Raw genomic sequence first — 23982 nt, forward strand, 5'->3', positions numbered from 1 at the left:
TCTAGCTGTAGGGCCGCTCATTCATTTGGGATTGGGAGGCGGTTGGCTCTATTCATCTGTTCACTTCAGACTATAATTACCTCCTGCATATCATTTCACTCCTACCCTCTTTCTCAATTCTCTTGCATCACACTGTACTTTTCTCTGACCTCCAGCTATTCCTGCCACTACAGTCAGTCTCTGATGAATCATAAATTCAACCTACCAGCCATAACGTCAATCAACCTTTGTAGTTACATGTGATGATGAATAAGTGTTGGTTCAAATACAAAAAATACAGATTTCTTTTTTTTTTTAGATAGACAGATGATATAATTCTCTATCTATCTATCTATCCCTTTACTTTCCCAAATAAAGAGATGCTCCTCTCCAATCAAGGTTATAGAAGCCCACTGATAACCAGCATACTAAGCTGCACATTACTCCAAATCAAATAATCATGCTCCATTAGTTTCCATACAGAGGCAGGCATAATAATCACAGTTTCCTATGCATATTTTAGCATGAAAAGCATGCCTGGGGCTTTATGAATTTGCCTCTTTTTCATGTTGATCTTTCTCTTGTCTACTGGAGTTAAACAAAAACAAAAGAGCAGACAAGCTTCTGTTTTTAGTGGCTCGATTATGGTGATGCCACTTTTAAAGAAAGGGTGATGCAGTAATGTATGATGTCAGATGTCATACATATGCAGAAAAGGGTGCTCAAGTGAGCCGTTCATGCAAAAAAAGACAAAGCAAAACATCTTCTGTTTTGAAACACACTTACGGGCTGATGACTTCAGGACAAATTGCAACCTTTTTGCTTTCTTTTAGACACGAACGTCTGAGTATTGAGGGCATTTTTAATAAAGGTGACGGCGCTCGCTTGCACCACTATTGCATGTCATTGTTATTCGGCTCTTGTATTTTCCTTTGTAGTGTGATGTTTTTAAGTTGAAAAATATTCATTGCAAGCCATTTTGACCCCTGTTGGCGCTCAAAATACCTTGCATCTATGTTGTCACTAATATTAAAGCCAAAAATGAAAATGTTAGGAGAGAAAAAACAGTTTCCAAATTGAACTGTCACTTCGTTATATATGATCAAGTCAATGCCATGCATCCGAAACACATGGAGAAAGCCGACTGTTAGGGTCTCCCAGGATCTTTATTTCAATAATGGGCCGAGCTGAGCAGAAGCCGTGTCCATATGGCCGCCTCCAGCTCTTCCTTCTCTAATGATCTCAGTGGAGAATAGATATCAGGACTCAGATGCTCACAGGGGGAGAGGCTCAGAGATAAAGCTGTGAGCACTCTACTTTCTCAGGGAGGGATTTATGCCTCGTGGAGCTAAACAGACTCAATAGACGCCTTTAGGAAAGCAGGTGTAAGCTTAACCAAAGGCGGAAAAAGACATTTGTTCTTAACTTAAACAAAGGCAAATCAAATGATTGTGGTTTTTGTATTGAAAAGGCTCCACAGTCTCTCTCCCACTCACATATAAAACACACACACATTTCATCCCACATCTTTAGAAGTGACATTTTCTCAAATAGATGTTCCCTCTTCATCTGCCTTTTGCTAACCTATCAGCGTCTCTTATACATAACCTTTGAAATTCCCCAAGCTCGAGTTAAATGTCTCGTATATGTGAAGTGTGTCGTGAGTTACATCTCTGTGACTGACAAGGCTGGTTGCAATGGCTTATTTCAAAAGGAAACTTGATGTCATTTATGACTCTGTGCCTTGAGTATTAAATGTCATGTTTAAAGCATTATAATACTGTCCCTCGTATAATCAATGTCACATTTATTTAAAAAAAAAAACAATGAAGAAATGCCTGAGAATCTCTCTTCGGTAATAATATGTAATAATAATACATTTGATTTATATAGCACACTTTAAAGACAAATGTCATCTCAAGGTGCTTCACAAAGCTATAAGGAAAAATAAGTTAAAAGATATCTAAAGGAGCATATTGGATCAAATATGGCAATATAAAAAATAAAAATAAAAGGTTAAGAGCATAAAAGGTTTCATAAATAAATAAAGTAATGGACAGTCAGTAAAATGCGGTGTGGAACAGGTGGGTCTTGAGGCATTTCCTAAAAACTGAGAGTGATGCCGAGGTCCGTATGTTCTCTGGAAGCTGATTCCACAGACGTGGACCCAGGGAGGAGAAAGCACGGTTTCCCATGGTGACCAGTTTTCTCCACGGAACAGCCAGGAGATTGGAGCTGTCTGACCTGAGTGCGCGTGAGGTATGGGAATGTTTTCAAACATATGTGTGCAAATATTTGTGTTTTAAAAAAGGCATGAGCTTTTTTATTCCACCCACTAAATCCATTTGCGGTATGGATGAAGCTGACCTTTAGTATTTCCTCAAAGTGAAAAACTATTCCAAAAATGTTTTTGTACAAATGTTTGGCATGGCATACATGATAAATGAAATTGAATGAAGAAAAAAACATCTAAAGGAAAGCTTACCTCCATTTAAACTTAACAATCTCAGTAGAAACGTTTATATTGTATTCACAGGATAAGTGACCATTTTGACCAACCACAAATGTCTAAAAGTGAGCGCCATTATTTGAAAAGTGTGAAAGCTAAGAGACTCACAATGCAAGACGGACAGAGAGAGATAGAAAGGAGAGAAGAAGCTTGAGGGGAGCTGAAGGGGAACAAACAAACACCGCTGGCTGGGAATAGATGGCAGAGAGAAAAGAAACACAGTGAAGAAAGGAGACAGAGGATGAATAAGAGGTTAGGAGGCAGGGGGCTTGGTTTGGGGAAGTGGAGGGAGAGAGAAGGGCAAAAGGCAAAGAGTTAGTGAGACAGAAGTGGCAGAAGGGAATCCACAATGTGGCTCCACTGGGACCAGCATTAGTCTTTGTAGTCCTGTCCTGAAACAGCCATACTGTTGTGGGTGTCTCCCTGACTTGTTAAACTCCAGGCAACCTCAGCTTTCAGTCAAATCAACATAGCTTTGATCTTGCGCGCAGGTCCCCTCTCACACTGTATTTCACCTCATCTTAGCATTGTGTTATAATCAGGAGAGAGGTCTGGCATGCGGTGTTTTTCAGGGCAAATAAAGATGACGGAGAAAACATGTCGTGTTTACATCACAGTTTAAATTCTTGTTCTTTTATCAACCATGGCTAGTGTGCATGCATACTTCAAAAACAATATGCGCTAAAGCCTTACAGCTTTTCACTTGAAGTGATTATTTAAACCCTTGTAAGTACCCACAATTCCTATTGTAAAATCAATCATTTTGAAAGTCACTCACTCTATTATAAGAGAGGAAGTAGAAGGTAGATTATTCCATAGCATATTTACAGTGGATCATATTAAACCCTGCATTTTAAGTTATTGTTGCTTCTGTTATGCATTTTCTATTCTCACACTGAACATATTTAGGTTACAATGTCAGCATGGGCAGTTTTATCCCTCTAAAGTCTAAACATTTGAAGAAACTATGATTGGAGCTATTGGAGTATTGGAGCTAGCAAACGGACAAATACCAGATTCAAGCCAAGACAAAACACTCTTGGCCAGATTACCACAAAGTGTCTATTTGTGTCTCACTGTATCGCAGAGACAAGACCAAACTGGTTGCTATAGAGTAGGTTCAGCCCAATTATGAGATTCTTTTTTAAAGAGCACATTGTATTTAGGTATTGAGCCCCAACATAAAGGCATGATGCATGAAAGAGAAGCGGCCATAACCAAAAACCCATTTACGGCTAGCGGTCATTAATTTGAACACAATGTGTTGCTTAGTAGTGAAATTGGCTGTTACTGTAGGTAATCCAATTGAGTTGATTAAAGGTGGTACACGGAGCAAAAGAAGCTCATTACAGAAGCTCTGCTCACGCAAGAAAATGATCATGCATAGACACACTGGCAACAGCCCTGCAGCCAATTTACCAGAAGTCCATTAGCACGGGAGTTTTTCATTAATTGGCGAGGAAAACTTGTCTGTCGCTGCCGCCATTTACTAGCATAACAACTTTGTGTCTCATTTATTATTGAAAGTGTTGGTGAAGGAGATGATTGGTACCACTTGAAATCAGCTGGTTGTAATTCTCACAAGACAGCTTTGATGTAGTTCTAGGCGGACTGATGATGAATTAGTATGTGGTGAAGCTACAGAGAAGAATCAGAGACAGTGGGTGTTTCTCAATGTTGAGGACGCTTGCTTGGTAGCACATGTCTTCCGAGTCACTTGCTTCAGAAGCGAGGCAAGAATCCCTCCTAGCCTCGGAAAATGAAGAATGGTGGAACAGGTGTGCGTCATATGCGAGGCCCCGCCTTAAATGGAGCGTGATTTCCGCCAAAGATTTGGAAATTGGTCCGTGTGCAAAGCATTGTGGGGATTTTAAGACCACAGAGTCTACATATGAGCAGCCTCGAAATTTCTCGCTACAAAGGACGCCGGCCTCGGTAAAATTCCAAGTATGCTGGACATTGGAACAGTCCTTCGGCGGCCCTCAATGACGTAGTATGCTTGAAATAGTGGCTCTGGAGCAGCCTTCCTCGACATTGAGAAACATCCCGAAGGCTTAGGTTACATTCAGACACATAGGCAAAAGGAGATAATGTATGTCTTTTCAAGCCACTGCTGTAAAAAAATACTGTCATTGTTTCCTGAATTATAATCTGACTTAATATAATATAAACTAAAAAATATGCAGAAGCTGAAATAATAATTTGATTGTTTTCTTCTGCATCATATTTGTGGTGGAAAAAGCCATAGAGAGTAATTAAACGTGTAATCAATCCTCCATACGAAGGACTGTACTCACCACAGGGGCTCCTGTCTGGGCAACCTCATTATCCGACTTCAAGTCAGAAATTCAATCGTAAGATTTAATTGAGTTTCAATTCTTAATTGGCTCCACCGCTGGGGGTAATTAAACAAATGGTTTCTTTAAACAAAGATGTTTCGATTGGGCGAGAGACAAAGGAACCATACAGCATCTGCTTGAGTAACTGGAAGTATTATACAAAGTGCTGCACAAGGTTTCTTAGCCGGGGTTTGAAGGGAGTGAGTGATCAAAATATCATAAGGATTGCTTCTATCCATCAACAGTTTATGTATTTGTGATCATCTGTTTGAACCTAGAAATTGGTTAGAAAACCTACTTTTCTTTCTTTGTCGTCCTGTCCTGAAATCTCTGCCTGATTTATTTGTAGTTGTTATTTATTCAAGTGTACACAGCACATCGTTGAGCTGCTATTGAAATTAAGGATGAAGTCTATTTCAAGGTGCCATCTCATTCACCATGTACCGTTCTGTCTGATGTTGGCAGAGCAGGACAATTAGGGTGTATGAAACTTGCTTTCCTTTTTTCTCCTGCTCTTTATCTGTCACTCATCCTCCTCTCTCAAGCACACACACACACATACTGTACAAACATTGCCAACGCTGCAGCAATCAGATCAATTCGGAGAAACTGATCAAATTGTATCTGGCACCATAATGTGGTAGTTCTGATAAGTGTTTGAGCTGTCTACACATATCTGGCTCCTGTCAAAATATACATCCATTTCTAAATGACAGTAACAGGGGCCATGTCACAGCTTATGTTTGCTAGCAGACACAACCACTGATCTCAACAACTTGATATGCATGCGTCTGAGCTGGGGAAGTTACACAGACATAACACATCAAACTGCATATATACATCCGTGATCAGACTCCTGCAACCCAAGTGCTTTAATACATCACATTTCTAACACATCTGAAGCAGTGTCATGTTCTTGTGCGCGTCGAAAATAAGAAGAGTTAGGGTGGGAAATTCCTTGTTTCTAATGATGCTAAAAAAAAGGCAATGCTCGATACATGTTGATGAATGGCATTTTGAATAGCTTTTTCTCACTGTTTGACTAGATTCAGAGCAGCACAATCATTACTCTTGATCTTAAGAAGTTAAATGATTGATGATGTTGAATGATCTTTATTACCATTACCATTTATTACCTTAACAAAAGCCCTTCATATAGCAGAAATATATATATACAATCCTAGAGTTATTGTGTGTAAAATGCACATGAACTTATTAATTCAAATGATTGTGATGGCTGAAGACTTTTAAAAAAAAAAATGTATTTATTGTACAGGCTACAGATACAAAACATGGACATTACAATAACAAAAAAAGACATTCCTATCTCAGACCAAAAAAAAGGAAAAAAAAAAAAAATACAGTCAGTTGGTCACTGGCTGAAGGCTTTGTTTGGAAATCTTAAACAATACCAATGTTCACCGTTGCAAATGTCAAACAAATTGTATCAGGCAGCATGCAGTGAGTGGTTCTTGATATTACAATCAAACTGAGGATGTTAAAAGCTGAAATATAGTATAATAATTGCACATTCCCAAATAAGGAGTTTTCGCATGCTATATTAAGAAACCATCTCAATGTATCCAAGAATGTATTATTTTTCTCTCCAAAACTCACAGCTGTGCAATTTTAATGTGTGTATTTACCATATACAGGGGAGAAAGACTATGAGAAGTAAACAAATTAGTAACCAAAGAACCCTAAAATGAGTTTTTCTGTTCCTTAAACCCTGCTGCAAAAGCATAATCCCTGCAGCCCTGCGTATCTGTTGAAAGACTCACAAATGTAAGTGGCCACATCTATGCGTGAGATCAGGAGTTATCAAATTTGAAAAAATATATGAGTCAAATATCTGATTAGTCAATCAAAAGAAACGAGTATAAGATTAATTAGCACACAAAGACACCAACAGAAATGGCTAAAAAGAGATGTAAGAATTTCCGTCGGTTTGGGCTTACACGATCTTGCCAGAATAATCAAGGAAAAACAAGCGACTCGGTTTCTAAGCAAATTTGAGTAGGATAGGTGACTAAGGTGTAAACAGGGTCATGTACCCTCTCTTGCACATTCTACCCAGGTGCCACCCCTCGCCTAAACTGAGCATTTCTAGGAATTGAGAACATTTGGCACAAAACATCTGCTGTTGTGCTTCATCATGTGTGAAAGGAAAACTCAGGACAAATTACAAACCTGATTTTTCACATATTGAGAAAAGGGCCACGAATAGACCAGACTTTACCGTTAGCTAAACTGAGCTAAATGAAAACAAACAAGCATAAACAAATGGGACATGAGAATAAATACAGTCTGACGTTGGGGTACTACAGGTTTTCTATACAGCCTCTCATCCCTCAGGTCCTGTCAGTCTGTGTATTGCCTCAAAATTACTTCAAATCGAATTACCTTCCTGCCTTTTATGATGCCATTGCCAAAGCCTCAGTCTGTTACTAAGAATAAAAAGCTATTTTCTGAAATAATGTACCTTCCAGGTGTTATTTAGCGTTACATAAGATGACAGTTGGTATTTGAAATCAACCCATACACCAGGGTGAATACAAAGTGGAACGGATGGTTCGGGTGATTTGTACCAAGCCTCAGTCAAGTGAGCTCCATTCGGGTTACTGGCCCTCGTAAGGTTTTTACAGGTTGTACGAGAGCAAAGGGAAATGGCCTGTGGTTGAAAGGATGTGGAGTAAAGATAAGAGAAATGAGCCAAAACATGCCATTACTTTCCTCTGGTCTCCAATAATTGACAATTCATTGAACATCAACATAATAAAATGTCTGTGGTGAGGTAGTTACTCGTTTTATGGTATTTTAGGGCTATTTGATAGAGAAAGGGCACATCTATGAGAAAGAGAGAAAATAACAGGATTGTTTAGTAGTCTTTCCAGCAGATGTACATGATGCAGCTTTAGCTCTTCTGAGCCACAGGAGTTTCATAAAATGTTATACTAGTGCAGTTTAAAACCTTTTGTTGGGCTGCAATGATCATTAAAGTTTTAGAAAGCTGGATTTAATATCAAAGCACAAACAAAACATTGCTTTGCTCTGAACTATAGCATACATCTCAGTCTCTGGAGAAATGAAACTGCAAATCCAATTTCTCTTGATAATCTTATTCGCTGCCGAGGAACGCTGAGCTCCAGATCCATCTGAAATGTCTTTGCCTTACTAAGCATATTTTTCACTACTTCCTGTAGATGTGAGGTACATCAAGTTATTTCCTCTTTCTTTTTTATCACTTTACCCACGGTCCACATCCACCATCTGGTAAATGGGCCATGGCTGGCGAATATAGCAGTTTATTTTCATTTGAGTGAGTTGGGAACTTATTTCTACAGATAGAGAGAAAATCATATTTCACCAGCAGATCCCAGTGCTGCCTGACATTGATGTATTACTCTGGTCGAAGCATTCCCATTCACTTCTCAAGTAATTACGTTTGGATTCCAGCACCTGCATACTGGAAGACAAATCTGAAATGTAAACAAACCAGAAACATATTATCCAATAGCCAGTTTTTGAAAATGTGCCTGAGGGAGCTCAAATAAGATCATACTGTCTGAGACAATATGAAGTTTGATCGCAGCAGACTGACACTGATAGAGCTCACATCAACACAAAGCATGCATTGTGTGCTGTGCTCAAAGAGAACATGCAGGAAAATCCACTGTTCTTTCTCTCAGCTGTCTGCTGTCTTTTTTTTGTGGACGTTGCCTCGCTCTTCGCCGAACTGCATTGTGGGGAAGCAAAGCGAGGATTTCAAGGATTTTCAGGATTCAAAAGTTGAGCAATGTTCAACTTTTGAAGCGGAGGTGGAAGCGTCAGCCAATCAAATCCCATGTATGCAAATCTGACAGTACAAGTGCTAGCCAATCAAACCGCGTGTAAGCTGGGAGAGACATATTTCATTTCCTCATATTCCAAACGAGAAATTACGGTAGCAAATCACCCGGTACTTTACGACCAGTAACTATTTACCGGGATACAAACCGGAGGAACCAGGCATGGAGGGAGGTGGCAGAGACAGTGGGTGAAACTGGTAGGTTTCCGCCTGTTTGGGGAGTTTATATATATATGTATATTGCTCGCATAAAATCCCCGGGGTTTTTTGCTTTGTATGTCGGGGGCGGGAGATTCATTTGATTGGTTGTTGGTCGCGTTGCTCGCAAAAAATCCCCAAGCTTTCAGACACGCCCACCTCCAAGATTCTCAAGATTTTTTTAACGCTGCTGTGTGGACGGGCCGTAAGGGTTCAACAGTACATTATTTTCATTACTGATTTAAAAAAATATATGTTGTTGGCATATTTGCCTTTCTTTGATAGTAAACAGTTGCCATAGAGGTGGCCGGCTAGAATGAAACCAGAGATGTTGCAGTTAAGCCTCTTTAACCATTTGTCCTATCAGGATTACCAGTCAATTACTTTTCCGCTAATTTCAATCAATTGTTAAACCTATATTGGTTATTCTACACCTTGGAAAGGCAGGGGTGGGGGTTTTCAATCAATTGCAATCCGCAGCCTCACCACAAGATGCCACGACATCCCATACACTGGTCTTTTAAATTACAAATGAATCAATCATCAGCTTTTTTATGAACCAACTGTGTGAACATAGATTCCTTGATGACGAAGAAAAGTGAATCCGTTCTGCATACATGCTGTGAATCCAATTTAAGTTGTACCCATGAAATGAGTCCACAGACCTGATGAGATAAATATTAATGTCCGTGTAAAATGGCTTTTATTCTCTAAGGAGTGGATATGACTGTCACATATTTATGATTTTAGCTGGCTGTGTATGAGAAAGCAATGTGCGGTGTGGCACAATGTCGGAAGTGGTCAGCACGGTCGCATCACAGCACTAAATGTCATGGTTCGAAACGCTGGTTTCCTCCCACAGACCACAGACATGCAGGTCATGTTGATTGGCAACTCAAAAAAAATGTGCCCCTCGGATTGAATGCTTGTCTATCTCTGTGTGATTGACTGTCGACCCGTCCAGGGTTCACCCCGCCTCTTGCCCAGTGTCAGCTGGGATCGGATCCGGCCCCCGCTACCCTCAGGATTAACGTAGGGGTTAAACTGATTGATGGGTTTATATTAGTCACACGGCTCTAGGGATGGCATATGGTCTGTCAGTCCAGCGCTGAAATGTTAGATTGATCCCCATGAGATGTTGACATTCAGAGGAAACATTGCATTTCATTTTGGGATCCCTTAACTTTTACTTTTTTAGTGTCAAGACAACATTTACATTTCACCAATAACTAGACAACTCAAATCATTCCAATCAATCCTTGCTGCACTTTCTGTTTATGAGTTTAATGGTAATTGGCAAATGATAGCAAACTAACATGCAAAACCAAAATGGTTATAAATGACAATGCTAGGATCTTACTTTAGAACGCTAGCATAGCTGTAGACTCTTTGCCTTTTATTAAACTGAAATACTCAAGTCAACTCAAGATTCAAGTCCATCAAAGGACTTTGTTGAATGTCACTGCACATTGTTCTCCTTCCATTTTCTCCCTGTTCTATCCAGTCATCAATACATGTATGAACATGTTCCCTAAACTTTAAAAGGATGTAATAATGTGATGCGTATACACCCGAGTTTTCAAATGAAGACTGCTTGTTTCTGTAAGGAGGAGAAGGACACAGAAACAGTATGAAGGAGGTTCAAACCACCACAACAACATTGGCTGTAAATTCTGTGGTTTCATGTCAAAGTAGGAGAGAAGTAATTAGCTGCTCTCTCATAGATCATTTTCCACTCTCATTCTAGATGACACTTTAAGTCCAGGCCCTTCTGTTCATAAATCCTCTTCCAATTTCTGTTAGGAAAAAACCCACATGGTTTACAACTTAGAGAGAGGAGCAGATTCCCATTAGAAGAAAATCATGAAACATTTAACGCCAGTGAATGTTTCAGTACAATAAAGCGTAATTAGTTCATGTGTGAACGTTCATACTTCAGATGCCGGATTTGAAACTTGATTAGAGCTCGCTTGAAAAAACTTCCACAAGTTCACATTTAAAATCTAAATCACTGTGTTCAATAAATAAAACAAATACAATTTGAGTTATATATAAAGTAGTATGTTAATTCTAAAAAGGCACACATTTGTCATCTTTACAAAGAATTTTCTTATCAAGCTCCACTTTTGTGGAATCAGCTTCCAGTTTGTGTTCGGGCGGCAGACACCTTATCCGTTTTTAAGAGTGCGCTTAAGACCTTCCTTTTTGATAAAGCTTATAGTTAGGGCTGATTAGATTCAGCCCCTAGTTTTGCTGATATAGGCTTAGTTTTTCGGGGGACATCTTACTTCTTCCTTCTCTCTGTCTATACCTGTGTACTCTCATGTTTCGAATAACCCAGCTTCCCCAAATCTCTTTCTTTTTGGTGTCTATATACGCCGGGATCCGGAGTCATGGATGATCCTGTTGCTGCGGTCCTGTGTCCTGGATCGCGAGCCCTGGATCTTGAGTCATGGCTGTGGTCCTGGATCATAAGTCCTGGATGGATATCCTCGTGGATTCATCTTCCTATTATACACACATGCATTTCCAAACATTTGGACTACCTTTGTTGCAAATGTATTATCTTTTTTTTTATGTACACACGGCATCTATTGCACGTCTGTCCGTCCTGGGAGAGGGATCCCTCCTCTGTTGCTCTCCCTGAGGTTTCTCCCATGTTTCCCTTTAAACTGAGGGTTTTCTCTCGAAGTTTTTCCTTGTACGATGTTCTGTACAAACTGTGAAGTCCACTGAGACAAATGTAACCTTTGTGATATTGGGCTATATAAATAAACATTGATTGATTGAAATATACATGACTTTTACCCTAAAGGTATTAATCCATTGATACAGAATGGACTGACTATGGATAAAAAGTGACATTTTCTGACTAAAAATATCCCTTTTGTTTCTTATTATTCTCTAAATGGTGTGCATTTAGTGCGATTAAAGATAAAACAGCGCTATAAACTCTTTGTTCTGCCTTTTAGTGAGTGACAGCAGCAAATTCCAGTTAAACAACCCGACCTGCGATTACGAATAAAGACACAAAGCCTTTAATGTGACATCCATTAGCCACATTAACTGTATGCTGTGCTTTCCTGTCACTGTTAGTAATGTGACACACAGCAAGTGTTTTACAGGAAACCTTATCAGATGAAAAGCTCCAAGTGGTAGCAAATAAGTTGGACAAGTAATTACTGTAAAGTGAACAGATCGGTCCTCTGCCTTCCTGCCATCATTGCACTTCTGTAAGCCTCACTGCTTCACTAACTAGTTACATGTGCTACTTGTGCAATACAGTAATCTCTGTATGTTCTGCAGGATGACCAGAGAAGGATGGATCTCTTAACCACTTCTGCTGATGGATAACTCATTTGCTTTTTGTCACAGTGGGTAATTAGGCTTGACCAAGCACCCTGTCTCTGTTGGCCAACTAGCAGAGCTCTGCAGAATGTCTGACCCAATGATAAATCATGTCAGTTACTGCTGGTCAGCTTTGTTAGAGATAAGGTACCGGTAGTTGCTTTAAATGAACATGTGTCATTTTGCCTTTTATTCAAAAAGGTTGGCAGTGTTTTTTCCACCCCTATCTATCTGTCTATTTGGTATTACATCAAAATAAGCAATCAGAATGTACCGATACAATTTATGCCCATGAAATTGAATATTGCGGCCTACTCACTTGCATACAGTCCATTCTATGACAACCTTTCCGACAGACATCTCCCTAACAGTTGCGTAATAAGCAATGCTTTTCCAATTTAAAATATGCTTCTATTGTGAACACGTTCAAACGGAAGCACTCTCCTCCACTAGCTTTAACATTAAAAGGACCTGACAGGGAGAGATGGGGGGAGAGGGGGGTAAGAGGAGGGGACCAGAGGGAGCTGTTGAGTGTCTGCTGATGGGCTAACTCAATTTCAGGGAACACAATGGAGCCAGAGCCTGATTTCCAAAAGGCAAATTGTCATTCTGAGCTGTATTGCACCTGTCTGGTGAGTTCATCTCTTGTGCGGTGGTTGTACTCGAGAGAGGAGGCCGGGACCAGAGAAGAGGACCACATTACGGCGGGCCCTTGGAATGGGAGGGAATCGAAAGTGAAACTGTTTGAAATGCGTTTGAAATGCATTGAAATGAAAAGTGAGCAGCCCCATATGGCTGTCAGTGGAATTCGTTCAGAAAGGCACTCAATTGGTTCTGACCAGATTGAGTAGGTGAACAGGAAGGGATTGAGTGAATCGATCCAGACAATGATGCTGTTGCCTCGGTGACGGCTCCAGGAACCCGAGATCCCCAGGACTGCTGCCGCCAGTTGTTGTACTCTCAGAGAATCAAAATCACTGTGTTCCATGAATACAAAAAACACAATTTAACACATTTATAAAGCCTTGAAGATCTGCATTTTTCATGTTCAGTAGAGATGTCTAATTCCCATGACTCGTACTCTTAATGCATTAATCAATTGATAATAAAAGAGCGGCTGACTGTGGACGTGGGGACTGAGCTGATTTTAAAACAAAAATAATCCCAATTTTTCCTAAAATAATGTCCTTTTGTTCCTTAATATTCTTTAAATGAGGTGTGCATTAGTGAGATTAATGACAAAACAGCAGGATAAACTCTGCCGTATAAAAAGGTCTGCTGCCGCCAGTCGTTGTTCTCTCAGAAACCTCCGTCCCCCCGCCGCGTATACCCATCCTCCACCTCAATTATTTCTCCATCTTTCAGAAGGTGGGTGTACCATCAGCTGCAAGTCCCCCCTCTTTGTTCGAAGCTCCAATTACAGAGCTGCCTGCACCGATTAAAGAGGCAGCCCATCTGACAGCAGCTAAACACTTCAACACACACACACACACACACACACACACACACACACACACACACACACACACACACACACACACACACACACACACACACACACACACACACACACACACACACACACACACACACACACACACACACACACACACACACACACACACACACACACACACACACACACACACACACACACACACACACACACACACACACACACCTAACCCCATCAGCCTACAGATATCTGCACATGTACGTCCCCTGACTGCTCTGCTGTATAGTGTAACAACTAACCTTACACACTCAGCAACACATTCATACACACACATATGTCAGCGCAACAAACCTGACCCTTACAACGGCATATAAACACCTACACAAACGCTAAAAAAAACAGCACACGGCAGGTGTTTGCCGCTGCTGTCTGTCACATCCAGGAAGAAACAACAAGCCATAATGAGAATGGGAGCTCCTAATTGAAGGTGTCATCTTTTTTTAATTGTTGTAGAAACAATTTGCCGGTTTAGACAAAGTGGCTGTTCAGGTGTCGACACAATCAGGCTGGCAGGAGGTTGTGTCCCTGACCTCGCTCTGTGGCAGGTCCTCCAACACTGAGACTCGACCTCGGTAGAGCAGGCTAATCTTTTCACTATTACAGTCCTTTTATGTTCCCATTATTCTCCACCTGTCATTACATCATTATCTACTTCATGTGTGAATAACTGCACTGTGCTTGGAACAACTATTTACCTCATTTGCCCCTCCATTTCTTCAGTTCAATACTATTATGCTTAATAAATCATAGTGAGATAACAAATACAGGTAATGTAGGAAGTCTTATAGCTTCTGCTATCTATAAAGAAGGTAAGAGATTAAAGTTTTCCTTCCTATGTAATTTATCAAATTGAAGGATTATTGTTGTATGATAATTAGAAAAGGTATAGCTAATATTTATTTAGAGCCATTTAAAACACAACTTGGGAAGCAGACGTTATGTAACTTCCTTAACTTTTGCTTTTTAAAATATTTCCACATGATCTAAAGTGTGTTCATGCCGTATTGTAATGACATGTTTTGCATTCTGACAGTATAACAACCACAACGAACCAGTATTGATTTCCCTGTTATAAAGTGACTTACTAATAAATATATACTGCAGACAGAGACACCTAACCTCAGGTGTTTTACAGAAGTTGGCAAGAGTTTTCCCTTTTTTATTGTGTTGTAAGTATCTTTTTGACACACACACACACACACACACACACACACACACACACACACACACACACACACACACACACACACACACACACACACACACACACACACACACACACACACACACACACACACACACACACACACACACACACACACACACACACACACACACACACACACACACACACACACACACACACACACACACACACACACACACAGAAGAGTCAGTTTGTAATGGTGGTGTAACTGAACCCAAAGCTTAGGAAACCTCTAAAGCTAAAGCAGGTAATTAAAGTCAAAGGAACCAGCACTTAAGATTTCTGATTCGTCTAACAACAAGTACTTAGAATATCCAATACCACACCCCAGCAGCAAGGATCCAGTCTGACACTGAGAACAACAACTGACAAAAGGTGTTGCCTGATCTCTGCCGATGAAGTGCTTTGCCTCTTCTTACCTTGAGAAAACAGGCGAGGAGGAGGAGGGTGTGTGTGAAGTGCTGCTCTGATGCTCGGCTGCTCATGTTCACAAGGTGTGTTCCTGCGAATAAAGTGAGACAAGGAGATTAAGAGGATGGGAGGTGGGGTCATGCTTGCAGCTGCGCCAGCCCGCTGGAATACAGAGCACGAGGATTAGTGCTCCTGCTCGTCTAGACTGTTGGAGCTGAATAGAGGTGAAAACGACAATGTGCAGGACTTCAAAGAACACCACTTATAAACATAGTAACATCTGAATGTCACAGCACTGTTGAGCCAACGTTCTTCTATTCTAGTTTTGAACTTTAACCTGAACATTTAAGTGAAATCGGCTCAAAGGTAATATTGTTGGCTATTCCTCATGACAAATCCCTGTGACCTCACCGTGAAATGATACGCTCCGGTTTCTCTTAGCACTGCTGTCTTCTGTGAGCGCCTGCTAGTGCTCAGTCATTACCGAAGGCCCATTTCCTTGCTGGGATATCAGAGGCCTGGGCACACCGCTTAGTGGCTGCGAGGCTGCGAGAGGTGAGCGAGGCATGTCCTGTGGGCCCAAACCACATCATGAGCAGGCAGGGATTCTGACTGCTGGAGCATGAAGCAGAAGCAGCCTCACTTCATGAATCCTGCTCATCGCGGGGCTGCACATAGGATGCAGCGCCTGTGGGAACAAAATAATTGCATTTCTTACTTGTTTTTGTTCAGCTATACGTAGTGGTGGGCATACAGCTGAAGTGTAGTCTATTATCATCAGCCAGCAGAATTATTACGTTGCTATATCTTACCTTTGTAAACAAGTTCTGGTTGATTAAAACCTACATTTGAAGCTCTGTATTTGCTTGAAATGACAGGTTGTTCCCTCTCTTCTGTAAAAAAAAAAGTGTGCCTAACCTCCTGAACACAACACTAAGTAATCCTAGAGTTCCATTATGCTCCAGACATCCATCAATCTTTCAGTCATTTGAAGTTCTGAAAGCCTGCATGTCAACCTTTGCACTGCCTGGAAGCAAAACACACAACGAATATCGCAGACAGAGCCACAAAAAACGCTCGCCCATTTTGAGTGAATAAATTACAAGTGATTGTGCTTTGTAATGAAGGCAGCGGAGCATATTGTGCAAATGCTCTGCTTTTTAATGATTTAATTAGAGATCCTCACTCAAACTGGAGCAGAAAATTCGAACATGGAGATGAGCGAGGAGCGCTGCCAGAAAACAGCACCGCGACTCAAGAGCCTGTGTTAATTGCTGCACCAGTCGACAGATGTGCCTCACGTTTCCGCCCATTTCCTGCTTTATCAAAATTAGTTAGCCCCCGAAAATGCCAAATTTTGTCTTCCTAAACTAAATGATTTACGACTGCTAAGATGCATCATGTCGTTATAATTTCCGACATTCTTTATTCGGTTTAGAGAGCATGCTGTCTGCGGCCTCAGGCAGTTGAACGTGTGTTAAATCATTAACTACAGCTACTGATTTGTCCCAAATTACACATTTAAAAAAGGTACAACTTCAAACAACCTCTTTCAGAGGTTTCAGATCTATTTTGTTAAGCCTCAACTCACCTAGTATTTGAACACCAACTGACTCCCCAATCCCCACAAAGTTTCATTTTTTAAGGCCGACTTTATCAAACTAAACTATAAAGAGTCAGTCCGTCTTGTGAACCTGAAGGGACAGCCCGATGTGCTGCGGTGCCCCAGCCTGAAAACAGTCTCCCTCCGCTGACAGCCGCACATCCATTAATCACCAAACTCATTAAGACGATCTGCACCGAGTGCCCACAGCTCATAAACTCTGGAATAGACCATAGTGGCTTTTACTTCCTGAAGCATCTGCTTATTTACTTCTCAGTACAGTCAAGCCATTGCAGATGACGAAGGCTGTTTATCTGCATTATATTTATTCATAGCACACGGCATTGTCTTTCTTCAGGTATGCGAGAACAATAAAAGCAAAATCCTAATCAATAACATTGGTGACCGAGGAATTGCACTGAAATCGTAAAGGGTAATACGAGACAGAAACGTATTCTTAACATTGATTCACTTCTCTCGAGAAGAATACACTATTGTAATGAATAAAAAATGAGCAATACATCCTAATTCTGTTTCAGAGGCTGGAGGTAAACTGCAGAGTGTAGCCTAAATACTGAACATTTCCATTATTTAAAATATAAATATTTACAAGGCTTTGTTTATGCAGGGCGGAGAAAGCTCACACAAAAAGACAGCTCACACAATAGTACACTCAAGGTCCCATCCAGGGACAATGTGCATGCTTTCCAAATTAGACAATATTTCATGCTCACATTGAGGCTATGAAAATATTTTCCTGCTCACATAGAGAGCCTTATGTTCTCCCAAGGCTCCATTTAAAGGAACACTACAGGTGCAATCTCCCACTCGTTAGTTAGGTAAAAAGATCACTTTGGTAGAGGCGCTCTTGATAAGTGAGTGTGAAAATAGACTGTAAAAAGTGTTAAAAAGTTTTAACACCTAGGGTAAGGGAGGCGTGTGGTGCAGTGGATTGTGCGTTGGTGTTGGGATCAGGGGGTCACAGGTTCAAACCCCACTGCAGTCAGCATGTAGTTGTGTCCCTGGGCAAGACACTTCACCTCACATTGCTCCAGTGGGGATTGTCCACAGTATTGAGTATGTAAGTTTGGATAGAAGTGTCTAACAAGTGACATGTAATGTAATGTAATGTAATGTGGTAGAAAAAGGTTTTATTCTCAAAAAACCTGTGTGTGAAGTTGCCTGAAGCCTCTAAAATTAGCAATGCCATTCTCTACTTGTCAGGGAATAATTCTGTATACATGTTTGCCTTTTGCCCTCTGACGCAGATGCCCAACCTTGGGCAGCCGCTATCTCCCTTAAGGGCTGCCCAAGCATTTTGTTGTTGTTCCCAGTTTGTGACCGGGCAATTCTCGGTCAGAAATAGTTATTGTTGTGGGACGCCTGGAACACATCCTTCTCGGGTTGTAGATGACTCCGAGCCATAAACGAGTTTCACCAGCTGTCTAGTCTATTGAAGAATGTTGATTATTACACTCTGAACTAGTTAAAACCTCAATGACCCGTAGGTTACATGTACAACTTAAGTTGCCATGGTGATGGGAGCCTGGTTATCTGTAAAATAGGGGAGCAAACTTGAAAGAAACAAGATTGGCGTAGGTTGAGACCGTCCACCCCTAGAAACAAAAATGTCAGACATTTTTTATGTTAGGAAAGATACCCTTGAGATCTATCAAATGCTTTTATCATGGCAACAATAGGACAAAGTATCAACAGTTAAATTCGTATAATATCTGGAAACAAGTATGTTTGTGTTATAACCATTTGTTTGGACATGTGTACATTCAACTGTTCAGTTAGAGGCATGCAGGGAATGGGATGCAACATAATTTATTCCAATTGATACTCTCCAAAAATGTGTTGGCACTTCATATCCTTGGCAGCACATTTTTGAGCAATAGCATTACATTCCAAATTGTCAGTTTCGTCCAGTTAAATTAGCAGGACAAGTAGTCTATTCAGCCTTGTTTGTGAAATGGTGCTTCTCAAATATGTCTTCGGCCGTCTGAGTGATGAGATGCTCCCCTCGGCTGAGGCTGATGAGCTTGGCAAGGCCAACAGTATTTTCAGCAGAGTCCTGACCTCACTGAAAAGCCTCCAAGCTTCCCCTAGATTTTGTATTTTAGCAATTGCCAACTTCACCACCTCAGTAGTGCCTGTGTTTGGGTTGATATTGATCGGGTTAGGAAAGATGCTCAGTTCAACTCTATTTTTCTTTAGAGCTGCCTTCACATGATAAGAGATTGAGGTAGCGACAGCTAGTTAGTTTAGTTTTATGGTTACCTTCCCTGGTTGCCGGTGCCCTTCATGCAGCTTTCATATTATTCGTTTCCCTTTGAAAGATCAGCGACAATCAAGGTCAGAATTGAAATATTTCCAACTTCAAGCACTGCGCTCTTCTACAATTTAAAGCGGTGCTTGAGCCTAGTTGGGAGTAAACAATAAACCATAGGAAAACAACGACAAAGCCAGCGGAGAGAATTGCCTTGCTGAATAACTGAGAATACATTTATGCAAATGTTCTCGCCAAATAAGATTTCCGAAGATTGGAATTTCTTTGCCAGACCAGCTAATTTACTTCCAGCAGGTCCTTTGTCATGTTCGGAGATGTCCTGCAGAGCCTCATGCAAAGCTTGGTCATTGTCAAGTACACTTCTGATAGAGGAGTCCTGGCGGGTGCACCTTTCGGGGCTTAGTGTGCGAGGTGTTCATAACTCCACATGTTTTGGACTAAAGAACCTGGCAGGCTTATTTAAACTACCTGTGACAAAGTTCACTTTATCCTGGAAAAGGTCAAATGTGTCCAGTACAAGATGTACCTCATGTGTGACATCCTGTAATACCAAATTAAGGACATTGTATCCGAAGTGCACAAAAAATGTTTGGCTAATCTTTCAGGATGATTTTCCAACAATCAGCCATTTACATTTCTTTCCATTTGAACTGGCCTCTCTCCTCGTCTGACTCACTGCAGCTCCACCGGTCACTCCCCTGACTCTTAATATTCATTTACCTTAAAGGACGATTGTTAATCAGAATCGTAACTTAATAGTAAGTTACTGTCAATAATGATACTTGGTGTAGACTTGGTGCTTTTCTCCTGGTTGCATTTCCTTTTGTTTGTCGCAGCTTAATGTTAGCTGAAATGAAAACACATTAGTTGCTAGTAATGGGCACTTTGGCCATTTTCAGGCGGCAGGCTTTCAGTTCCCTGATGTTGCCAAACGAGCATTACTAGCAGACCTTGAATTAATAAGGAAATATTCACTCAAATATTGACAAGCCAATTATCCCTTAATTCAGGCTAATATTTAGATTCTTTCTATAAAGTGGTCCACTTTGCATTTTGTTTCTGTTTGTTAATTGGTTCCCATGTCATGTGATATTTGACGTGAGGATAATTACTGTTGTTCCCCACTCAGATCCCTCCCTGCAATAGGAATAAAGTTCTTATAACTTTGGCCGGATTACTTTCTCAACTGTTGTTCTGGGTCAATGTTTCTAAAAACTATTTCAGGGGAGCTCCACCTGAGAAATAACCCTTGCTCGCTGGGTGTGCTGAGCTCAGGGTTGCACTGGTTTTAGACGGTTGTGGTGAAGGGTTAGATGGAAAACATGCTGAACAAGGGGTTCATGCTCTAATAGAGGTTTAGAGCAGGTTCAGGGCGAGGGAGAGAGCGTGGCAGCAAATTATCCTCATATTAGACATAATTGGACAAAACACAGAGGTTATTTAGACTGGAGGAGGTAAAGTAAAGTTGCGAACACTATTAACGTCAGCTAAACAAAAGTAATTATTACGTTTTTAAAAAGGTGTGAAAAGGTGCTTTTAAAGGTCCAAGCAAGCGTACGTTTTTTTTTTTATCACCTCTTTTTGTGAGTTTCTTGAAATCGTAAAATGATCATTTATACGGGCTGCTTAAAGAAAAATAGCATGACAATGATATTTATTTTTCCTAAAAGTGGTGTAATAACGTTAAAGCTGTATTCACCTTAATGCAATAGTGGGGATGCATGTGCTGCACTTGGTCCATTGCTCAGTTGCTTTACTGCAGTGAGATCAAAAAGCCAGCTTAGGTTAAGCCCAAAGTTAGTTTGCTCAGCGCTTATCCTGCCTTATGGGACATAACCCAGAAACAGAGGTGACAAAAACTCAGAGAGCAAAGAGGTGAAGATAATCCTCTAACAAACTCAGCGAGCGAGAAAGGACAAAAATGTTTCATCAAAGTTGACCATGAGATGTTAGACAGGAGATGAAAAAATAGCTGCTTTTCTGCATGGGATATTTTGAAAACAACCAATCGAAACAGTAGCGACAGCCACAAAGAAACCCTATTTGAGCCCATCTTGGCCCAATCATGAGCTCAAGTAAAAAGAATAGTTTGTCATTTATTAAGGGATGTTTATTGAATGTCTTTCAGACAGTTAGATGAGAAGATCAATATCACTTACGCCTGTCTGTTTAATAAAAGGATACAATCAGATAGCTCAGCTTAACGCATAAAGACTGGAGACAGGAGGAAATAGCTAGGACAGCTCTTTCCGAAGGTAACAAAATCTGACTACAAACACCTTTAAAACTCAGACTGAACACTATATCTAATTAGCTTGACGTCTACAAAAAACAAAGTGTGGTTAGATTGCAGTTGTGATTTTGTTACTTGGCCAGAATGTATCTCAGATGGATGCAGTTACTTCCTGGAGTCTCCACACCTGGCGAACTATTTCGATATTTAACACAAAAAGAGGCCATGTGGGTTCTTTGTATGAATCCATGGCAGCCCACCTTGAGCTGATTAGCAGCCCACATGGGTAAAACATATATGGGACCCATATGTGTGAGTATGCTGGGCACATGCCAGATTCTTAGCACTTGGAAAATTAATTGTTGTGCCAGGGTTTCTGATTAACAACACTACAAAAATCCCAATGATTTACATCAGGTTCATTCATAGTTATGGAAATATTACAGCTGCTTTAAATCACAATTTATACTCAATCTCACTTGACAGGTGACTGTAAAACCAAACCTGTAGTATAAACCATCATCGTAATATAAATGCAAGGCTCACAAAGTCAAAGTGTGTGTGAGTGCGGTGCTGATGTAGAATGGGTGTGTGTGTGTGTGTGTGTGTGTGTGTGTGTGTGTGTGTGTGTGTGTGTGTGTGTGTGTGTGTGTGTGTGTGTGTCCAAACCTTAAAATCCAGTCATCCCTTGTGCAATTTTCACGGAGGCTCGGTTTCATCAGGTTTTGTATTTCAGACCTATTGATTATCTGCAGTGAGGGGCACTGTGACAAAACCCCAGCAGGAGTCCTCCATCTGCAATAAGCCAAGCAAAAACACACACACACATTTATTCTGCTGTGTTATTGCTCCCCTGGTTATGAGAGAGAGGTATGCTGACACTAACAAAACATTAAAGCTCATACTGGTATTAGTTCTTTAATGGGATTATCCAATTTGCTGTGAATCAATCAAATCGTTCACCTCACAGCTCTAGCTTAACACAGATGTATTATTTAAAGATATCTTTCCTATATTATTCTTTATGTTTGGATCTTAAGGTTACCATTGGTTAGCTGATCGATCCCCTTCTTTTGAGGCCAAGCAGTATAGTAGGCTAGTCCTCTCTTCCTAATCGATTCTTTGACCTTTGAGTCTCCTGTAGACACAGTGAGACATGCAGGTATAAATATGAAGGGGAACAGCACGACTATTGGGCAAACAGATTTGTAAGAGCCAAATTAAGTTGAATGTATTATGCTCTTAATTATTCATTTCGAGCTGGCAGGACCTTAGTTAAGTTAAGTCAAGTTTATTTTGGCTGTGTCATGCGACAGGCCTACTCAATGTGCTTCAGAATACCAGAAAATAGGCAAAAGTCATACATGACAAATCAAAAACTTAACATGATAACATAAATGATGCATAAGATAGTCTATATAAAACATTTAATTTATTAAGCAATTTAATATACATTATTACAGAAAAGGGAAAGAATTAAGAAGGTATGATGTTGTTAGTGCTATCATTAAAAAGGGAATAATAGTATAATAGTTTAACCTTTTAGACAACACACAAACCGATGGTAGAATGTGTCTGACTGTATTTACTCGAGTAATTTAACTTTACTTAAGTATTCCCAGGTCCTATCTACTCCTCTACATCTCAGAGGGTGATATTGTACTTTGTATAGCATGCTATGCTTAGCTTTAGTTAATTGACATCAAAGATCCTATCTAAAAAAATGCTATCTCTATCTAAGATTGAGATTAGTAATACAATTTACAATCAACAGATTATGTCTCAATAATAAGGCTAAAGATAAGCCTTTATTTATCCCTTTGTTCACAAGCTAGCCAACAGTAGACTAATCTACTAAAAAATAAATCCTGCAACATTGTGATGATGACAAATGCACCAATGTCATTCAGAATGGACAATTCTGCACAATGACCACATTAAATCTATGTTGATGCTAATGCGTTTCAACTTTAACTTAAGTGCATCATGAATGAAGGACTTTTACCTGTAACAGAATAATTATAAAAGGTGGTATAAGGGCTACTACTTTTACTAAGTAAGAAAAATCCCTGAATCTTCAACTACTGCTAAAAGCTAACTGAAAGCTTGCAAAGGGAACTATGTTTTAGTCTGGTTTTGAAAAGAGGACACTGTTGTAGTCAGTTTGTGGAAGATTTCATGAGTTGCAGTTCACTGAGCATTTTAACAAAGTAGAGATAAGCCATTTATAGATTTGATTTTGATGGGAGCCAGTGAAGAGAAGTTCAAATAGGACCCATGAGTCCAAACATTTTGTTTTTGCTAAGTACTCTGTCTGCGATACTCTGGATACGCTGGAGTTTATTTCTTTATTCCCAAGCTCTGTCTTTCGTAAACGGTGAAAAGGTCATAAATCAAGAAAATGTCTTACCTTCATTTAGGTCAGCAGCAGAGAAGCAGAAATGCCATTCAAAGTTTGAGCATTCATGGACGAAACGTGACTGCCACCTTGTGGCGGGA

The 23982-nt window shown here is 40.3% G+C and overlaps 1 long non-coding RNA gene across 3 annotated transcripts in view; it reads right to left on the minus strand.

Moving 5' to 3' along the window:
- LOC307017413 overlaps positions 1-23970 on the minus strand; it is a 36250-nt gene extending 12280 nt beyond the window's left edge. For 2 of the 3 annotated variants that reach the window (XR_013802178.1, XR_013802179.1), the window contains exons 1-4: positions 23894-23970; positions 22153-22278; positions 15766-16042; positions 15363-15445 (exon numbers count right to left, since the gene is read on the minus strand). This is a non-coding gene — a long non-coding RNA (uncharacterized lncRNA). Of the gene's footprint in view, positions 1-15362; positions 15446-15765; positions 16043-22152; positions 22279-22528; positions 22622-23893 lie in introns of all 3 variants that reach the window. The other variant, XR_013802180.1, reaches the window with a different exon arrangement.
- Positions 23971-23982: the final 12 nt, after the last annotated feature.

Source organism: Notothenia rossii (assembly GCF_949606895.1).
Source record: "Notothenia rossii genome assembly, chromosome: 1".
NCBI lineage: Eukaryota > Metazoa > Chordata > Actinopteri > Perciformes > Nototheniidae > Notothenia > Notothenia rossii.